Source organism: Dreissena polymorpha, chromosome 8 (genome assembly GCF_020536995.1).
Source record: "Dreissena polymorpha isolate Duluth1 chromosome 8, UMN_Dpol_1.0, whole genome shotgun sequence".
Lineage (NCBI taxonomy): Eukaryota > Metazoa > Mollusca > Bivalvia > Myida > Dreissenidae > Dreissena > Dreissena polymorpha.
The window spans coordinates 9,179,442-9,194,945 of record NC_068362.1 but is presented as its reverse complement, the minus strand read 5'-3'; the positions used below and the strand labels follow the sequence as shown (position 1 = coordinate 9,194,945).

Below are 15,504 nucleotides of genomic sequence, written 5' to 3'. Positions count from 1 at the left end.
AATAGAACCTTCATATACTGATTAAGAACTTGGCTTTCCATCACATCTTCTGGTTGAGATTCTGTGGGAGAGAATTGAGTATCAAAGCTCTGGACGGACTAAGAATAAACATGTGTGCATAAAAATTGAGAATAATTGTTTTCAAAATTACATTGTATATCAACTTTGCTTCAAACTTAAGAGATTCATAAGGAAATTGACTAAATGTTGTATTGTAAAAAATAACAAACTAAAAAAAAACATTCAGTAAAAAAGATCTTCCTGGAACAGTTCATTCTTGTTGCCAGGTTCTACATGCTGGTACCCAGCCTCCAGTCCAGCGTCTGCACTGCCCCCATGTGTGGGTTTCACTGGCTCCTGGCTCAAGCCAAACTTGCTCCAGTCGGGAGCCAGGGGCCGCTTCCTGCCACCAGGGCTGGTTCCTTGCATACTCTGGTCTGAAAATGAGCGGCATTGGAATATATATTAGCCTTGCTGGGTAACAGGCTTAAATTTATGTGCGAAGTTTGCACAGGCTAATCAGAGATGACACTTTCCCCCTGAATTAGATTTTTGCAGAGAAGAGACTTCAATTAAACAAACAATTCCCTAAAATCTCAAGAATTATTGTCCCTGAATAGCCTGCACAAACTGCACAGGCTAACCTGGGATGACATTATACGCACATGCATTAAGCCCTAGTTTCCCAGAGCAAGGCTCATTTCAGTGTTGTTGTTTTTTTCTTAGATTTGGAATAGGACGCAGAGTACTCATCCAAATAGGAATGCAAATTTCAGTGTTTACTCTAGTGTGTAAATGACAGGGATAGGAATAATTTTGATGCATTTGAATACAATTTGGTTCCTTAGTTCTGGAATAGGTCAGTACCAATTCAAATGTGGAATGCAAATTTAACGCATGGTTTTCCATAACATCACAATAGTATTGTCATCTGTATACAGATGGGTAAACACACTTTCTAAATGTGCATACACTAATGACTAAGAAATGGTCTGCGGAAGAATTAAATTATTTCTATGCAATAATGAATTGGTTTTGAGTTTGGGTTGTAAAGCCATATTGGGCAGAGGGGCAATTATAAGGGAGAAGTAATAGTTGAGAAAACTCAAGGTTAATAAGTCCATGTATATTTACTGAGTGGGGGAGGGGTGCTTTAATAAGGAAATGTATGGTTTGTACAGTAATTAAAAGTATTAATACCAGGCTGGGAAATCAGGGTTGATCGTTCTGTCTCGGACATGGCTGGAGTCACCCTTCAGCTATTCCTCTGGATAACTTATTCCCAGTCACTGACCAGTGGTCACTGTCCTCAATTATCTCAGTCTACTATCATCTTTTAACCTGTAAGAAACATCGAAATAAAAAGATATGAAGCATATCTTCAGAAAACTGGGCTTAAACGCAAACTGTTTATTTACAAACCTTGACTAAATTAGTTGAATTATGTCATTATTTTGCACTGATGAGAGTATTATAGCTGCAAAATTCTCCAGTTAGAACATTGAAAATTGTAAACAGAGGGTAAAAAAATTGAAAAATATAATGTTTTGTCTCTTTAAAGTATTGTTTTTATATCCACTCTTAATTACACAAAATACAAGTTTTCACTTGCAGCTGCACCACTCCTGGATCTAGAGCTTTGTCCCCAACCTCAGGGCAGAGATGACTGGAACCAGTTTAGTTGGATTAAATCCCGGGCCTTCATAACCAGCCACGGGATGATAGCCTAGCCACGCGGTAAAATAATGTTACCGTTGCTATTTTTACTTTTTTTTCAATTCAGGTAATTTATTTTTTATTATGAACCTAAACTATACAGATTTTTTTAAATATAAAAGAAAATGAGACTACTTTTCATAATATAATAAATAAACAAAAAGAAAATCTGATGGAATCTGGTAGGATTTTCTTGCGATGGCAGTGATTGTATGTGAGAGCAAGGAACGACAACTCTGCGTGACTCATGACCCATTTTGATGTTTGTGTTCAAGGGCAAATAACTCAGGAATGTTTTGATCAATGTTGATAACAAAGTTTCTTTCATATCAGTAACATCTCATGGAGATGACATACTTGAAGATTCCATTTAATTTTCTGATAGATGTTAAAGAAGTTTGCTCCACAAATCTGTTTAAACCTTTTATGCCTAGCGTCTAGAAAAAAGGCCTTGGCAAACAGCATGATGCGGCATCTCATCTGGGTCTGCGATGTTTGCTTAAAGGAATTTCTGTAAGAAATATTCTAAATATAGAAATAAATATGCTAGACATCCCTAATTTTGAAATAAATTGATCCAATTTAGAAGGATGGGAGAGTCCACTAGGCATAAATGGGTTAAACCTTTATCGCAAAATGATGGACCAACTGAGATAGGGACTCCAATATTACACTTCTCAAACCATTGTTTGCGGATCAAATAAATGTTCATTTCTTTGATTAATTATTAATTCATATTGACCATCAAATCTACCAAAACCAACAAATATCTTCTGTGTTTCACGATATATCAATTATTCAAAAACAGAGAACAAAAATAATATGCGTTTTACACCCTTCTCAAACATTCAAGTGTTTATAATATTTGTTTTAATAAATTTTTAAATCATAAATTCACAATGACACCTTGTATTTCTCTAGACCAAAAATTAAGCCTGAAGCACTTCATTCCTTAACGGAAATTGAGCATGTAAGTGTCACAATACTTATTATACTCTTATAACACATGAATGAAATATCTGCAAAACTATTTGCAATAATCAACAACTGTTTCCACAGTAACGTCAGAGAGTTACCGGTAAATACAATGTAACACATTTTCATGTTCCATAAAACTGTTACACCAACGCCCACTGTACTGTCTCAGTGTCTGTGGTACATTTTTATATAAGGTTAAAGTGACATAAGGATAGTATTACTTATTACTTATTTCCCATGAATGAACAAATGTTTTACAACACAGCACATTCCCACTCTTCCCACATGCTGTTTTATCATTTGTCTAAGCGGCAATTAAACTACCTATACATTGATTACTGCAATACACTCTATATTGTTTTTTGCTTATTTAAGTTGAGAATTTTTATTCATTACATAATTATATAACAATTGAGAATTTGTATCAAAATGTATATCAAAATTATGCTTTAAATTAAATAAAATGTGTACTTTGTTCTTTATATGTAATCGGGCAAAAATATATGTTTGTTTAAAAATGTGTATCACAATTTGAAAAATACAGAAGTTAAAATAGTCATGCTTTAAAATGCATGTAAAGGTCTCCGTGATGTTATGAATATGGTGTCCTCCCAGCGACTGGGAGGTCATGGGTGTCTACCCCACTGTGGGAACGTTGTTAAGGTCACCCAAAAAGACATAAAGTCCTGGTCAAGGCCCAGGTAACAGACTCGATAGCATTTCAATAAGATTGAGGCTTTCGATGCAATTGAGCTAAAACAAGAGATGTTTGTCAGAAACATTATGCCCCTATTGCCCCGCTTTGAAGCCATATGTTTGACCTTTGACCTATTAGAATGACCTTGACCTTTTACCACTCAAAATCTGCAGCTCCATGAGATACACATGCATGCCAAATAACAAGTTCAATATCTTCAATATTGCAAAAGTTATGGCCAATGTTGAAGTTTTCGAACAGTCGCACAGGACAGTTCAACTGCTATATACCACCCTACTGGAGGCATAATAAACAGGTTTAAACTAAAATGTATGCAGAGGAAAGCAAATTTATAATATAAATAGTCTGAGAAATCCTGGACTAAACTACTTTTAATATTGTACTTACTTGTACCTTCATATTTACTGTAGAGAAATTTTCCTTTTTTACTGCCTTGTGAAACGTGTCTATAGCTTGGTTCCTTTCAGGTCTGGTATAATTTGTATTGTTGTTGTTGCTGCTATTGGAACCAACGTAGCTCACTTAATACAATGTATTATGCCAAATTGGTGTCGTAGACACTTATAATTGTTCCAGCATTGCCCTTACTCACTAGACTTCTGAAGTTGATAAAACTGAAAATAGAATTCATGGGTTTTAAATACATTTCCAATTTACCCCTTTTTAATATTTACCTTTCAAAGTGCCTGTTCTGATTTGTGTATCTCTTAAAGGGACCGTCAAGTAATGTAATATACCAGTCATGATATTTTAATCAATATAAACTAATAATTGTAAAAAAATACGGTATTTTAGAACTTTTTTTTTGTCAATTGCGGTTGACTGTCCCTTTAAGAGATACACAAATCACAATACATACGGGTAACTATATTTGTTTGAATGCAAGATTACAAGAACAAAAATATTCACTTTAGCCTTATATTATTTTAACATCACCATTCAAAACCATCAAGTGAAAGTCTGAACAAAAAGTGGTCTTCCAAAAGATTGGTTTTACAATTGAAAGACAAACATTATGCTTAAAGGTTTAGCCTTAAGGAATTTACTTTCGTTATCTAGCTTCACATCGCACATCACAGTGCTCCAGCTAGGCCTTAATCGAAGGGCGCCGCGCCCTGCCCTCCCGAACCTCCGCCCTGCCCCCCCGAACCTCCGCCCTTTTTTTTTTTTTACATTATGATTATTCATAAATCTCTTATTACATTGTAATTAGTTTAATCCTCATTGTAGACATTATATTTGAATGGTTTAATAATAATGGGAATAATACAATTATTTATAACATATAAATTAACATGCAATAGAAAGCATTCCAGAAACACCCGCGCGCTCGAACGTGCCCTTTTCACAAAATACTGCGCATCGAAAGTGCCCTTTTCACAAAATACTGCGCGTCGAAAGTGCCCTTTTGACAAAAAAGCCCCCCTGCCCTTTTCAAATCCTAGCTGGAGCACTGCATCACAATATTGTATTGAATATTTCTGTAAATACAGAAGAAGAGCAATTCTTCAAAAGACTCCTAATGCAGCATGTCACGATAACCATTTACTGCTCATGATAAAAAAATCAGTTTACATGCATATTACTTTTTTCTTATTAAACAAATAACAAATCAGTAAAAAAAATCACAACAATAATTTTAATCATTATAACAATAGTCATTTAAAGATAATAATTAAAATACTATTATCATTATCATTATAATTATTAGTATAACTATTGTCATTGTTATAACTTCACATTTTGTGATCTTTTTACATTAATTTATTATTATTTTAAAATAATTTAAACATTTCACTTCTATAGATTTCTAGTTCATAATCACAACCAAACCTTATTATTTTCATCACTACCAATAAAACCTAGTCATTAACATCACTACAAAAACTGATAATTATAAATATCATTACAAGTCTGTTGATTTACTGAGTTATGAGCATCATTTCAATTTTCACAATTTACCAGTCAAAATACAATGTACATCCTATATGTAAACAATCATGGTAATTTAAAATATAAGCTAAAATAGCACCTATGTATGCTTAATGTTTATATGCTAGCATATGCATGTATGTGCTCACATGTTACTGCTGACAATGACATACATGTATTATAATACCCTTAACATTTGCTCGAAGATAAGATGGTAGGGTAACATATGGTGTTGTAAAGAAAATGTCACCGACTGCTTTAATGATAAATGAACTGGGAAATGAATGGAAACAAGGTTAAGTAAAAAAAAAATATATGAAAGGGTGAATGAAAGCTGAATTATATATTTTTTTTTAATCAGTTGCTTTTACATGTGCAAGCCAAACATATATATATCACCATGAAGTATATGTTATCATTTGCATATCATGACAACAAATGAATCTTTTTTAATAAAGTGAACAAATCTGGCTTAACCTCAAAAATAGGTTACATTCATAACCACTCTGCCTTAACATACCGTATTTATTGTACTTCTAAGAATCCAACCATGCATATTGTAAATCCATATATCTATAAGCATTCAAAATGGATAAAACTCCCCAACTATTGAGCACTGTCCAGCATTGACCATACATATTTTATGACAATTCACATACAGTACTTTCCCCCAGGCATAAAATATATTCCATCCAATTGGAAGCCAGTCACAGCTCTATAGAGAACTGAAACTGTGTCTTGAATGAGAATGGGAATAGAACGTGATCAATATGCCAATATCTCCTACTGATGGCTGTGTGCTCCCGCCAGTTGGTGACATTGTTTTCAGTATTGATCTACATTGCTATAAGGGGAGGCTATACAATAATTACACTGAATTTAATATTGGAATGTACACTAACTGGTAATTTAAGGGCAATTGAACTTTAATAACTATTTAGAGAGGTAATTGAGTGGAGAATACATTTGCTGACCATTTAATAAAAAATGTACATGTATGTGCCATATATTGGTATTTAAATTATTATAATCACCTCAGGGGTATTTAATTCCACAAACAAGATCCTCACATTACGGTATGCAGTGTAAAAGGCACTGAAGGACTTAAAACTATGTTTGAGAACAATACCTAACATATACATTTTAAGCAACTTGTTATTTATAATCTTAAAGGCCCTATAAAGGTGACAAATCCAACTATTATGCATATAAACTGGTCTACTTTTTACCGGATTTCAGTTACTCTTGCATAAAAAATGCTAATAACACAGCTTAGGTGCAACGTTGTCAAGAATTATGGAAGATATACATGTACCCGTTTCATAATTGGAAGAAATGTTTACAACTTTGCAACTAACGTGATGTGTAGCGGTGACGTATGCTGAAAATAGCTGAAAGAAAATTCAATTTTCTAAAGCTGGTGCACATACCAGTAAATTGACAGAGCATACTGGTAAGCGGCGAGTATTCCTCCCACAGAAGTATATACTGGATGTTCTATTTATTTCCTGTTTGTAACCCTTAAACACAATTTGCTTCGTCACAAACTTACAGAAGCTTGTTTTCTTGAAGTTGACAGCAGCAAGTTAAAAAATTACAATGTTTACAAATTTCGTGGTAATAAAATGTGAAATAGCATGCACAAGTCGAAAAGAAGTCACAATTTTCAGTAGTTTGCAACTCATTTTTTTCACATTTTTTTTTTTCAAAAGTTTGCAACTCATGTTTTCACAAAGTGAGGGGGCCAGGGCCAATTAACAGAGACAGGAAAAAAGCCCTGCCAGACCTGTGTTCTTGAAATTTTCGTTCATGTACTACAATACAGATGATATCAATTGTTTTTACTGCAACCTCAAATTTCAACAGAAGCTGATGTGGTCAACAAGCAAATTCATTTAATTGCTGATTTTATATATTTAATATTTGACACACTGTGTCAAATTCAACATAATAAACTAATGTTGTTGTTTTGCTATCAAATGCTTCAAAATTGAGGATATTTTAAGTGTGTCCAGTATCATATTTACTACGGTTGATCTTATATGGATGGGAGATGAACACAATATTGAGATCTAAATGTTTTTATTTTTTTTTGGAAACCTTCCATTGGGAATTTTGAGCTCCCATTTTGGGAAAAATATATACTTTTTTATTGGGAATGGGTCCGGTTACCAGACCCGAAAAAGGGCCGATTTTGAATGAAAAAAAAAACACTGCTGGTAGAAAACAAACCCAGGATATATTAGTTCATTTTTCATGGCAAAGTTCTTTTTATCAACAAATAAATCCAAGAAAAAACCTTTAAAAATACTTGCCAACCATTTGGCAGTTACTATGGTTGACGAACCAGTTATCGAACACCTAAGAAATTAAGTTAAAATTGAACAAAAACATTTTGTTTGCATGAACAAGTGACTAACAGTTCAATAATTGAATAACTTATCTGTAAAGTTTTCCAGCAAATATCCTTCAAGAATTCATAACAATGATTCCCTGGTTATTGTCCCCTCTAGCAGACAAAACAAAATTGCAGCCGATCTATTACCGGACAGTCCATAAATAATACTCCAGTATATACAAAGTCACATGACAATCATGTGACCCGGACTCGGCGAAAAAATCTGTGTTGCTGCAATCAAATTGCAAACAGAAATATGCTTTTTGGGGTGTAAATGCACGTTTTGATAATGCATTCAAAAAGTAATAGCAAAAAACACATAAACCCGTGTAAATAATAATAAATGCTTTGTTTAACCTGTTTTTTGCGCATTTGTTTCAAGCTAAGTAGGCTGTAGTAATGGACTTCATGTACGACCATTTGTTTACTAGGTTGGCGCTAAGGAAAAAACCTTAGTAGCCAAATCTAGGGGGGTCCGGGGGCATGCCCCCCCTGAACATTTTTGGATCCTAGATCGTCTGTGGTGCGTTTTGGGGCTATTTCCTGAGCAAAATTAAGACTATTTTTTTCTGAAATGAGCTCTTTTTTTGCTTGAAGTTTTTTTCTTCGCTGGTGAACCACTTTTTATGTGTGTGAGACTTACCAAACATCAACAACAACATAAGTATTATCATCAATTTATTAGTATCAACAAGCATTGAAGTGACATATAGCAAAACAATATTTTATTCAACAGCACATAACTTCATAGTGTGGATCAATCATAATAATATATATGTAGTTCACACATAAATCAGTGAGGCAGTTTTCACATGTACATGTACTTGCTTTAAAATAAACAAACCGGATTGATGATCTAGTAATAGTAAAACTTCCCAATGTAATCAAGTTAAGTTTTTTTTATGTTCCAGCACATACACAAAATCACATTTACACTATTTTGTTTTATTACCAAACCTTCTGGCCTTTGAAACCGCCCAAACGTCAAAGGCACGTCCAAAGTTGAACTGGTTCATGTCCGAAATGTCAGGCGTGTCAACAGTCATCATCATGAGAGTGTTTACTGTTGAAACATAAAGGCGGTTCCGTTGTTTTGTTTTAATTAAGTTATATATATAAAATATCAATGTCTTATCCGTTGAGACATCTGTCGATTCGTCACACATGACAGAGAATACCCCGCTTTAGCGAATGTTGTCAATCAGTTGCCTCCTAACCACCTCTGCAATCGCATCCAGCATGTCACGCACGCTTTCATGATGCTCATATGGCAGAGACTTGTCAGCCCTCATCATGCTTCCAAATCTAGATACGCTGTGGTGCACAAGAAGTTTGTTCAAGTCACTAATAGAACTTGATGGTTCGTTGCGTTTAGCTGAATAATACAAATTTGTCATAAGTCCATCTACACCTTCACGCTCCTTTTCTGCTGCTTTGATTGCCGCCTGTTCAATACTAACGGACGCGTTCTGCGCAGCTAACGCCAACTTATGGTCGCTGGTCACTGTGTGTTTCTTGATGGCGTCTACCTTCATTTTGTTGCACCCTGAAGTCCATATGTTAATTCTCCCCGCGGACTCGCATATTTGGCAGAACATGAGTTGCTTTGCACAATCAAAGCGTACGAACGGACAATTTTCCTTCCATTCCCGCTTGAACTTTCGATCCGTAGACGCTATCGGCGGTGCATTATTTCCTGAAGGCTGTGGCGTATCTATCGTAACTGTTGACGTTGCAGCTTGTTGCTCATGTACAATTGTAGATACCGAGGTGCACTGTTGAAAACATTAAAACAAGGTTTAAGTATTCGTTTTATTATCAATAAATGCAACAAATGATTGAAACGACATCTTGCGGATTTACAATATATACACAACAGATTTACTCTGGTGTTAAAAACTTATTAAAAAATCGTCTCGAAACTAGTTTATAAACATAATCACTAAACGACAAAACAGACATTTCATGAATGAAACACCTGGTAACAACAATAATACGCTTTATTATTTTCACAAGTTTGGTTCTGTCGTAAATATTAATTTCAGGGTGTTATTAAATATCCGGACATAATGCAGGTTATATGGAGAAAATGGTGTACAACCATCCGTTCACTTTGATTTACAAATAAAACATTTTTATTGAGAAATAATACTACAAGTGCAAGAATCTGCGTTTCTTTTATTTGCATTTTTTTCCGACATTTTTAGAGATCTGCATTAAACGCTGACATGGAGAACTTCATAGCAGTCACATGATCAATGACACAAGATGACATCACGAAATTCGTGACGTCATTAGATCTTTCTCGACTTATTCACATTTTCATGATTGTGTGTATATCGAATATAAGCTGGAGTGAATAGGAGAGAATATGGCAAATATGTTATTTTGTTTATGAATAAACATTAAAAACCTGTATGTTTGGGTCATTGATCTCAGTGACGTATATTTGCTAAAATTTAATACCCGGGTTTATATTTATATTGCCGCGATACCGGGTATTGTTTTTCACAACTTACTCGCCATAAGTAATTAATTGCTCACCAATTGAAATTAACTTCTCAAAACTAACAATTGTTTACAGTGATTAGGTGTGATGATGATGCCCGAGACCGCCTTGAATGTACTGCTTTATTTACCGTTTTTATATTACGTATTCATACATGCCAGACGTCCCGATCTCGGTGGGACAGTCCCTCTTTTGGGCCCTTTGTCCCAGCGTCCCGATATAAGACGATTTGTCCCGACATTCATAAAAAAACGATGTAAGGTCTATAGGTTCCCAATAAAATTCACTATTCAAGCTCTGTTTCGATAACATTTACCACCGCTAATCCCTTTATTGCCCCCAATTAACAATCCAATTCTACTTCTCGTGTGTACAAGTGTTGTTTGTGACACCTTATCAGCGATTTATCGGCTAATTATTGATTTTATCAGGCATTCACACCATGGTGGTCTTCAAGATAGTGGTCGCTTATTGCTATCGATAGTTGTATTATAATGAAAAAAAAGTTGAAAATGTGTTTGTTTTTGTCTTTGTTTGAAACGGTTTACAAAACAATTGTTTTGTAAAATTAACTCTACGTCATTAATGAGTCTTTTACATTCAATGTTTAGTTCCAAAATAGCGGGATAATCCGAATGTGCAATATACCAAAATCGCAACAAACAGTCCAATAAGTGATACCCATTCTGTCTAGTGTAATTGGGTGTAATTGTAATAAAAACAACGAGATGCTTTGCATGACAGTTTGACCCTACTCCAATTAAGCTAAAAACAACGAGGTGCTATGCATGATAGTTTGACCCTACTACAATTAAGCCGCGACAATTGACATCCACCAGAAACCTACTTTGGAAATGTGTAAGGCCGCGCATTCCGTGTCAAGCTGATGTAACTGTTCTGTAGATAGTTTACTGTAACCCGTACTTTCAGTGTACTGGATAGCCTCCCCTGCGTTAATGTTTGCCATTGAAATTAATATAATGAGTATTGTTGTCGTAATGTTCCAGATTGTGTACTCTTAAAAGATGAATATTCTCTTCGTTGTTTGCTAATGTCTTATTTAATAAAACTGTTTTAGATTTCATGCTTCATATCAGATGTTTTATGTCTTGAATAAAAGTATCAAGAGTTTTTGTTAGTACTATACTGACAACAGTAAAGGTGGAATGATAGATCGTTTTAGGTGTCCTGCTTTTTGGTCAAATGTCCCAACAATTTTGTTATGGAATGTCCCGCTTTGGACCTAAAAATTTCTGGCATGTATGCGTATTAATGCTACAAATGCGATTTCATTGTTAAACAACCTGCGATAAACTCTAACTCAGTGACCGACGTCGATCAAAAATAATAGTCACCATATAACCCCGCCTCCTTAAGCATTCTCGTAACTGATTGGACGTGTAACATCACAGTTCGGCGACTGGAAGGTACCCGAGAATTTCCCGTGATGCATCTGTGTCAGCATACATACCTGTGTATTGTGGCTAGAATATATGATACGTGCGTCCGGATATCTCTTATCAGTGGATTATCTTTTACCACCTGGAGTTTTTATGGCGATTACATGTGGAAATCGGTACCGAGGTCTTTTTCAAAGAAGGGAATATTTATATACTTAGAGAGAAATAGCACTTTAACTTTAATCGCCAGCTGAAATATTCAATCGCCTTTGGCGATTTTGGCGATCGGAAACACTAACATAGGTTAATCGATGTGACGTCATGCGCATGCCCATACAGAACCAAAATAAAATGTCCGATAATAGGTGCTGTTCAATAACAGGTATCCTCTATTCCTATAACTTCGTGCAGCCCTATAAGATCGTGTACTTTTTTATGACGTAAACTTCTAAGCAACATTCGAACGCACGTGCCCGAAAACTATTCACTTATGTAACGCGAGAATTTCCACAGCCGATAAGACAACAATCATGAGGAAAAAACAATAAATATGATATAAATTGTCCGTTTTTCTGACCTCGTTCCAAAGAAATAGCCTAAACAATGTTTAAAATCTGCACATTTCCTGCACCAGACGGCTATGTTTGTCAATGTTTTGATCGTAAAATGTTGTAAGAGTAGTTTCCCTTGAAGGCCCGTCTTGAATTCGTATTGTGCTCTCTGTACTTTGCATTACAATACGATTAAAGAATGCTGTGTATGCGGAAAATTTTACCCCCAAATGATGACACGAGACCATACGTTAAGATCGTGGCCGGCCTAAAATAAAGGTTCTCGCTGCGTCAATTTAGGATTTTGTCACAAAACAACTGTCATTAGAAGGGGTGACAGCCTTTTATGCCCCCATTGTGAATAGAATTTTATTAAGCTACATGTATTTTCTGTTAGTAAATACACTTTATCTAGACCTCTGAATACAGTTATCACATTTCATATTTTGTTTTTATGAAGACCAGTATTATTTAAACCAATATTTTCAATACAGTTTATTCACGAAATTCGTCTAAAACAACACATATTTAATACAAATAAACACTTATTCACAAAAACATATATCGGTTATTATAAACACATGACAGGGCCTCGCTGTGACGTCATCAAAATCGATGCACGATCTGGGTTATGGAGGTTTCGGTAAATGACAAGTTCGGTAAATTGATTTATATAGTAAAAGCCTTGGAGGTTTCGGTAAATTAGTGTTATAGAGGAGGTATACCTACAACGAGGTGTTAATGACACCTATTATTGGCTTACAATAACATTAGGGGCATTTATTTGCAAACTGTGGATTAATTTTGATGTACATTAATTAAGTTGTTTGGCACTAATTAAATTATCTGTTTAAATGTACGGACTTGATTTTATATTTCATTTGTCTTCCACTTTACACAGCGGATATACAGGAAGATCACCACAGAGGGACTGAGTACCGCGTATCAGCAACATGGTGACAAGTTCGAGTTCTTTAGGAAGATTATGTCCCTTCCTTATCTACCAGTTGAACAAATTGAACCGGCATTCAACAGGCTGATGGAGGTTGCTGAAGGAGTCAGGGGTCCCGTACTGCGGGTATGCGAGTACATTTCCCGTACATGGATCCACGGCAGTGTATGGCGACCCCTCAATTGGTGCGTGTTTAGAGAGGAGGTGCGCACGAACAACATCTTGGAAGGTAACTATAATACAATTAGCATTATTAATTTATAAGTAAGAAACAATTCACAGTTTCACATTGGATATTATTCGTATATTAATATTATACTTTCATAGTATACAATATCGGTAGTAAGCATTTGTTTCATAATACTGTTATTATAAACTGATAAAAAATGACATAATCATGTTATTAAGTACAAACATATGTTTTTATTATAATTACAGGATGGCATAGACGCATCAACGCACGAGCGTGTTCAGCCTTGGTCTTTACAAGTTGGCCAACCTTCTCAGAGAGGAATCTGAGACAGTTGATCTACATATACGGCTGGTAAGCCAGCACCTTCTCACGAAGATCAGACGGAAGAAGTATGTTACGATTCACGGCAGACTACATCAAGCATGGGATGACTACGAAGAGGAGAAGCTGACAATCACTGATCTACTGAGGATCATCAGCCACATCAATGCCCTGGGACCATCCACAGCGGTCCACCACATGCTCGACGACGACGAGTGTGTTTAATGTCATTTTTATCAGTTTTCAATTATGTGTACAGGGCTTTTTTTCCGGACTTTGTGAAGCGGCCCTGGCCCCCTTACTTTGTGAAAAAATGAGTCGCGAACTTTTCAAAATTGTGAAAAAATGAGTTGCAAATTTTTCAAAATTGTGTCAAATTGAGTTGCGAACTTTTCAAAATTGTGAAAAATTGAGTCGCGAACTTCTTAAAATTGTGAAAAAACGAGTCATGAAATTATTAAAATTGTGAAAAACGGCCCATTTTGTAAAAATTCAAGGCCATGTTAGGTTTGTGAATTGTCCTTTTCAAAATTGTGAAATGTCCTTCCACGGCCACTCATAAATAAGGAAAAAAAGCCCTGGTGTATCTCTTCGCTTAGCTCAACGTTCAATGGCACGCGCACTTAACATAATTATAAAACATAACGCGTATCATTATATTACTTTTTATAAATTACGTACACGTATTAAATTTTATATATTGTTTTTTCTTGTGTTTTCCTCAACCAGAAAGAAATAATAAAACATATAAATAAATATAAAATTCAACATGAAATCATTTTTATTAAATCATATTTTACAAGAAACTTTTTAAAATAGCATTAAACTTAATTGAAGAGCTTACATTGATTCCGCCATAAATCATTACTTCTTATTACTATTATGTTACTATTATGTTATTTAAATAAAAGCACCAATTAAAAAAACAACAACAGTATTGCGTTATTTAAATCGTAAAATTAACAAAAAATTTCCTAACAGAATTCGTTTTTTAAAGGTAGCTCATTCATTTCCCTTAATTCTTTACCTTAGGCATAGCATTAATTACTCAACTCAAAATTAATCCACAGTTTGCAAATAAATGCCCCTAATGTTATTGTAAGCCGATAATAGGTGTCATTAACACCTCGTTGTAGGTATACCTCCTCTATAAAATCAATTTACCGAAACCTCCAAGGCTTTTACTATATAAATCAATTTACCGAACTTGTCATTTACCGAAACCTCCAGCACCCCACGATCTTATAGGGTAATTCTGTGTGACGCAGACTAAGATATACATGAATGTTTAAAGGTACGTTACTCCATTATTATTATTATCAACCAACATATTTCAATCGTTATTTGTTTAACAAAAGATAAATCATAAAGTATATATCAAGTTTAGTTATTGTCTAATGTTTTTTCATGAAAGATATGCCTTTGAAGTTTAAGGTGCACGAACTTATAGGTTTAGAGGATACTTACACGATATATATTTAAGTACTTATACGATATATTTAAAATACTGTTTTTCACTTTAATTTTCTTAAACAACTGCAACTCAATGGAGTGCAGGAACTGAAACTTCTTGTAAAATTAAACCACAAAAATGAATGAAAATGAATCGCATTAATCATTATCCGAATAATAATCAATATCCGGAAAATATGCTATAAGCATAATTTGCAAAAAGTTAGCTATTTGATAAATTATATAAGAAAAAAACATACCATGGTATGTGTCTTATCCCAAGTAGTATAATAATCTTGTAATTAGCAAACCAAACATATCTAAATGTGTTTATTTATCGATCTTTGGTGTTGTTGTTGTTTAGCGTCTGCCAGTTAACAAAAC

At 34.7% G+C, this 15,504-nt stretch overlaps 1 long non-coding RNA gene across 2 annotated transcripts; it reads right to left on the bottom strand.

The window, feature by feature from the left end:
- Window positions 1-260: 260 nt before the first annotated feature.
- LOC127841313 (uncharacterized) lies at window positions 261-15,504 on the bottom strand. 2 transcript variants are annotated; one of them, XR_008030897.1, is made up of 5 exons: window positions 15,381-15,504; window positions 3,800-4,026; window positions 2,138-2,227; window positions 1,201-1,341; window positions 261-437 (listed from the first exon to the last, which is right to left on the bottom strand). It is a non-coding gene; the product is annotated as an uncharacterized LOC127841313 (long non-coding RNA). The 2 variants fall into 2 exon arrangements; XR_008030898.1 differs by lacking the exon at window positions 2,138-2,227.